Raw genomic sequence first — 6,952 nt, forward strand, 5'->3', positions numbered from 1 at the left:
TCTCCAGCCTCCAGGGTGAAAACACAGCTTTATATTCTGAAGGCTGATAACTGATTGGAAGGCCTCCCCTCTAAGAAGAAAGAGGCAGCTCCTGCCCTTGCCTGTGTGTGAAACTAGCAGGTCTAAGTTGTTGGGAGTCCAGAGGCAGACACGACATGAAAGTCCTGGAATACGTGAACAAATACAAGTACAAGGAATAATAGATAAAAAAAAGATTGTAAAGCAAGGCAGTACAACAGAAGGGCTCTCAGTATCTATAAGTGTCTCTGTTTGGTCTGTCTGCTTGGTAAGAGGGGTTGGTAAATTAGACTGGGAAGTCAGGGAGGTCCCACTGAGGAAAGAGCTGCCATGTGAAACCTGAGGGCAGGTACTTCTCAGTCTTAATATCCCCCACCATGAGGAAGCAGAAATGCCTGAGTCTCTGGGGTAGGGTGGGTATGAAGGACAGAGAGGGGCAGTGTGTCAGGCCTTGGAGAGGCCAAGAGAGGCAGAGGCAGGGAAAGGGTAGACAAACAGAATCAAAGTAAACACTGTCAGTTACAAGGTGCCATTTCTGCAACACTGGATTGAATTTTTATGTTATTATTTTATGCTTCTCTTTTTTCCTTTCCTTAGCAGGATTAGTCAATATGTTGTCAAAACACATTTTTCCCTTTGTATTATTGTGAAATTCTGATGTTTATTACTACTTAATATTATCCCCTTTGAAGAATATTTTCTTATGTCTCTCATTGCCTCAATGTTCCTGGGAGAAATATTTTCCCCTTGACTTAACCTCAGAGAGAGCCAATAGGAGGAGCCAGCCACCCCCAAGTGTTTTGGGTTCTGCTGAGTCTGTAGAAGTCCAGCCAGGCCTTCTCGGACCATCCCTGCTTAGAAACAAAATCTGTGATTCGTCACTGCTTCCTCTAAAATACAACAAGGCCTAAAGACTCACAAGCCAAAAAGACCTAGATTTTCTAAGAAAAGGAAACTAGAAAATGATTATTTAAATAAGTTATTTTTTCAGTTATATGTATAAAAGTAGCCCCATTATCTGCCTAGAAGATAGACTTTTACTTTTCATTCAAGAAGTGCATGCTTGGGTAGACATGTTTATCACACATGAGAACCAGCTCTGGTAATTATGTATGGGATTGAGAAATTTGCTTTATAATCTTAAATACAAGACATGGTCACAGAAAAATGCAAGATTTGCCTATTGTAGAATGACATTCGAAATCTCATAATTGGGCTGGGTGCGGTGGCTCACGCCTGTAATCCAAGCACTTTGGGAGGCTGAGGCGGGCAGATCACAAGGTCAGGAGTTCGAGACCAGCCTGGCTAATATGGTGAAGCCTCATCTCTACTAAAAATACAAAAATTAGCCAGGCGTGGTGGCAGGCACCTGTAGTCCCAGCTACTGGGGAGGCTGACGCAGGAGAATTGCTTGAACCCGGGAAGCGGAGGTTGCAGTGAGCAGAGATCATACCACTGCACTCCAGCCTGGGTGACAGAGTGAGACTCCATCTCAAAAAAAAAAAAAAAAAAAAACTCGTAATTGTTTTGTATCCTAGAGCTGTATGTGCTGATGTCTAAGTATAATACCTCATATAAAGTTTAGAACTCTGGCTAGTAAATGTCAGAGTAAGTCCAGACAACAAAATGTCTCTCTCTCTCTATATATATATATATTTTTTTTAATATTTATTTATTTATTTAGAGACACAGTCTTGCTCTGTTGCACAGGCTGGAGTGCAGTGGCACAATCTTGGCTCACTGCAACCTCTGCCTCCCAGGTTCAAGTGGTTCTCCTGCCTCAGTCTCTCGAGTAGCTGGCACTACAGGCGCACGCCACCATGTGCAGCTAATTTTTGTATTTTTAGTAGAGACAGGGTTTCACTATATTGGCCAGGCTGGTCCCGAACTCCTGACCTCGTGATCTGCCTGCTTCGGCCTCCCAAAGTGCTGGGATTACAGGCGTGAACCACCATGCCCAGCCTTCTCCCCCAATATTTTATAAAATGGATGAAAACTGTAAAGATATAGCCAAAAATTAGCCAGCAATGGTGAGATGCAGAGAAACAAGCAAAGTTTTGTTTCTTTTCTTCATTACTTTTAATGGCACAAACTGCAATTACTTTTGCACCAACCTAATAAAAAAGTAGTCAAGAAAAGAAACAGAAAATTCTGGCCTCATTATATGACTCTTGTCTCTATCCATGCCTTAGAAGCAGAACTGAAAAAGAAGACTGAATCAACAAAAGCTATTGACTTTTTATGAAAGCATGAATTGAAAGAGAAGCAGCTAAAAGGATGAGTGGCAATTCACAATTGCAAAAATGAGGAACCAGCCCAAATGCCCATCAATCAATGAGCAGATAAAGAAACTGTGGTGTGTGTGTGTATATATGTGTATACATATGCGTGTATATATGTGTGTATTATATGTGTGTATATATGTGTGTGCATATATGTGTATATATGCGTGTATATGTGTGTACATGTATATACATGTATATATACATATGTGTACATACATATATATGTATATACACATACACACACACACACACACAATGGAATATGACTCAACCATAAAAAGTAATGAATTAATGGCATTTGCAGCAACCTGGATGAGATTGGAGACTATTATTCTAAGTGAAGTAACTCAGCAATGGAAAACCAAACATCGCTAAGCTATGAGGATGCAAAGGCATAAGAATGATACAATGAACTTTGGGCACTCGGGGAGGAAAGGGTGGGAAGGGGGTGAGGGATAAAGACTACAAATTGGATTCAGTGTACACTGCTTGGGTGATGGGTGCACCAAAATCTCACAAATCACCACTAAAGAACTTACTCATGTAACCAGACACCACCTGTTTCCCAAAACCCATGGAAATAAAAAATTTTTTTAAAAAAGTGAGTGGGCAGTTCTGGGAAACAGCCAGGAAAATCCTGAAGAATTGGGGCCTCTGGTTTTTCCCAAAGGAGCTCTGCAGAGCTAGGCACCTACCAGCTGCTGATTGGGAAGTTCTTTCTGGGTGAGGCTTGACGTTGTTTCTAACAAGATTCCAGGGGATGTAGGAGCTGCTAGACCAAAGACTTCACTTTGAGTAGCAAGGGTCTGGAATATTTCCTTTCCACTAGAAATAGATGAATCCCAGATCTACTGACTCAGAATCTGTGTTGTAACAAGATCCCCCAGGTGCCTCATATGCACCTTTTAGAAGTGCTGGCTAGATGCTATCTTTCCTGGGTCCACATTATTAACCTGGCGTATCCCAGGAGGCCTGGCAGGACACATGTTAAATTAAACTAAATTTGACCTGAGGATACCTCAATACCTGAGTCCATATGTAACATACATGCACCAAACTTACTATGCAAACAAACTGAAAGCCTAACTTAGGAGTTTTATCATCTTTTTTGTAGCAACTAGCTGAGTCTCAGCCAATCACAGCAGCCAATCACAGGCTGCCAACTGATCAGACTATGTCCAAATAAGGCAAACACCATGCTGTAACCAAGCAAGCTGTTTCTATACCTCACTTCTGTTTTCTGTCTATAAATGCTGCCTGCCCACATTTAGGCTCAGAGCTCTCTGAATCTCTTCACAAGTCCTTCTTTTCTTATTAAATTATGTTAAATTTAATTCATCTAGTCTTCCTTTAACAAACACAAGGTACATTCAAAGGTATAATTAGAGAAGAGTTCAAAAAGGACTATTTACAAAAGTGTGGACAGAGAAGAGGGAGGCCACAGGAGTTAGTGTATAGTTTGGGGCTATTGGTGAGGGGCAGGCAGCTCTGTTGAGGGGAAGAAGTTGTTACTGGAACCAGGAGATCAAAAAGACCTGTCAAGAGGCTGCATCATAGGAACTTTAGCTGTGGGACACAGCCAGCGTGCATTACTTGCAAGAGGAGAACCAGAAGAAAAAAAGTAGTCTCACCTCACTCTCCTCCCTCCCTCTCATCTTCAGCCATTGTCCCCATTGACCAAGCAACCAAAATTCAGATGGCAAGGGAGCCCTACCGATATTATCCAGGCAGCCTCTTGCAGCCCAGGGCAGGCTGGAGAAGGATGGAGAATAGATGCCAAAGGAATAAATGGAGGATGTCCTGCACACCAACTCCCCATTCTCCTCCTACCCCAATCTCATCATTCCTCTGGGTGAAGAGTTAATGTCCCCATCACAATGAAGTGTGTTAAGCTACCATGGTATCAATTCAGTCAAATGTTCATTTGAAACCAAAAATGTTAGCCATGGCCAATCTTCTTTTTATAAGGCCACAGGGGAAAGAGAAGAAAGAAACATCAATAGTTAGCAATTTTAGATTAAACTAAATTTGGCCTAAAGCTGCCTCCATACATAGCAAACTGTAACCTAATGTAGTATGTAAACAAACTGCAACATGACTTAAGAGTATAGTCTTGTAACATATAGCCAAGTCCCATCCAATCCCATCCGCAGCAGCCAAACTTCAGCCAATCACAGGCTGCCAACTGATCAGACCAAGTCCACAGAAGGTAAATGCCAAGCTGCAACCAATCAAGCTGTTTCTGTACGTCACTTCCCTTTTCTTTCTATAAATACTGCCTGCCCATGTTGCTAGGGAGTGCTCTCTGGACGTCTCCTGGTTCTGAATGCTGCCTAATTCATGAATTGTCCTTTGCTCAAGTAAACTCTGCTAAACTTAATTTGTCTGAAGTTTTTCTTTTGGTAAAATAAAACCTATCTGTAGTTGTACCTACTTCTGAAGCTAGTCACAAGGCCTTGGTTGGTAGTTATAGCAGCCTTCTCCCACAACCCTCTCTAAGTTCTGCTTGCCCACCTCGGTTGGATGGGATTCTTTCTGGGTGGGGTTACTTAAACTTTCATTCCCCTGTGGGTTCTAAGTCCATGGGGATGGCTATCATTTCACCCAAAATACACAAACATGTATACCCAATTAGATGACTTCCCTTCATCATTGTCTTGCAGCGTTACCCCTGAGTGGAGCTGTAGAGTAAAAGCCATCCACTCTTGTTGAGACCTATGGATCATGAAGCTTCATTTGCAAACAAAGCCCACAACTTTTTGTCCTCCTTTAGCTGGTCATGTGCCCCTAAAGGTCATTGCTGTAAGTGGAGAGAAAGGCAGTGAAGCAGTGGACATTGATCCTATGCAAGTCTGAGCCACCTGCTGTTACAGCTTATTCATTTCTTGCAGACCTATGAGGCCCCAGTCTTACATATATGAGGCCCCAGTCTTACATATATGAGTTCCATTTTATGAAGAATTCTGCTGTGCATGATTTAGTGGAAGAGATGACCCCTTTGGATTTGATAAGAGCTCAGGTCACACAGATACTTGGTACCCAAGGTCAGATATTCAGTCTCAACAGGGTCCCATGGGAAGTGAGATACTGATTTCATATGGACAGTACTTGTTGGCAGAAGAGGGCACAGCCTTCCTCTAAAACCCTAGGGATTCTGTTATTGGAGATTTTGGTAGATCTCTGACTTCTGCAGAGTGTCCCATTATCATTAGGTCGGCTGGGTCATTGTGTGCAAATATTGGGACATGTACACCACAACTTGGACCTGCTGGAGAGAACTTTCCTTCTCTGGCAGTCTTACTGCTTGCCAGAAAATGGATTAGCCTGTCCAAAATCCAGATAAACCAAGCAAGCATGGAGCTTCATAGGTTATTCTTTCTTTTAGAGATGTTGTTTCAACATGCCCCAAGGTACCAAACTCCAGAAACACCACTGATGTGACAGGCTCTGGAACCTGTGAAGTTTGTCACCTACCCTCTGGCAGGCATGTATCCAAGGCACACTTGATATACTTCCTCATCAAGTCCAATTAGCATAATGTCATCCCTATGGGATAACAAAATAATCAAGAATTATCCTGATTACATCATGACAGAGTGCATTTGAGTTGAGGTAGTCATGAAGCAAGATGGCAAACTATCCTCTTGCCCCACTACTTAGATCAAACTTCTTCTCATTTCCTTGTCTTGTAGAAATTGTGTGGAGGAGCAGAGAAGCTGGCAATAGCTGCAAACCAGGTGCCAGGGACTGTATTAACTTGCTCCAGTGAAGACACTACAACCCAGAAGAGCAGGTGATATTGGTATCACAGCCTGTTTGTGAAAATCACTGGCATTCTTCATGTCCATCTGCTTTTTCACCAGTCAAAGAGATGGGTTAAGTGAGGATGTGATAGGAATCACTACTTCGCATCTATTAGGTTGTTGGTGGTAGGATTAATCTCTGAAACTCCCGCCAGGAATGTGTGATTGCTATTTGTTTTGAAACAGAGTGTAGCTCTGTTGCCCAGGCTGAAGTACAGTGGTGCCATCTCAGCTTACTGCAACCTCTGCCTCCCAGGTTCGAGCAATAGACTACAGGCATGCACCACCATACCTGGCTAATTTTTTGTGCAATCCACCTGCCTTGGCCTCTCAAAGTGCTGGGATTACAGGCGTTAGCCACCATGCTTGGCCTTCATTAAATTTTAAAATTATTTCAATGCTATTGGGGAAAACCTGTTGGCATTTTTATTGGGATTACACTGAATTTATAGATTAACAGTGAAAATGGATATATTTATAATTTTTAATCTTCTTATCCAAAAACGTGGTCTGCTTTTTATCTGTTTAAGTTCTTTTTTGTGCTCTTTAGTTTCATTGTATAGTTTTATTCTTGCAGAGCTTATACTTTTTTGTTGCAGTTATTCTTAGTTATTTTATCTTTTTGTTGGAATTATAATATGGCTTTTTCTTTCATCGTATTTTCTAACTACATGTAGTCTGACATAATAGGCAATTAGAAAATAACATGTATAGACTTAACCTTATGTTTCACTAATTTACTTGTTCTCCTTTCCTTCTTAAAACCACTACTTTCTTCTCAATTCATTTTTTTGTTAGAGTACATTATTCATGTACTCTTGCTAATAGCCCATCCCTATATGAATA

This window comes from Nomascus leucogenys, unplaced genomic scaffold (genome assembly GCF_006542625.1).
Source record: "Nomascus leucogenys isolate Asia unplaced genomic scaffold, Asia_NLE_v1 Super-Scaffold_391, whole genome shotgun sequence".
Classification (NCBI taxonomy): Eukaryota; Metazoa; Chordata; class Mammalia; order Primates; family Hylobatidae; genus Nomascus; species Nomascus leucogenys.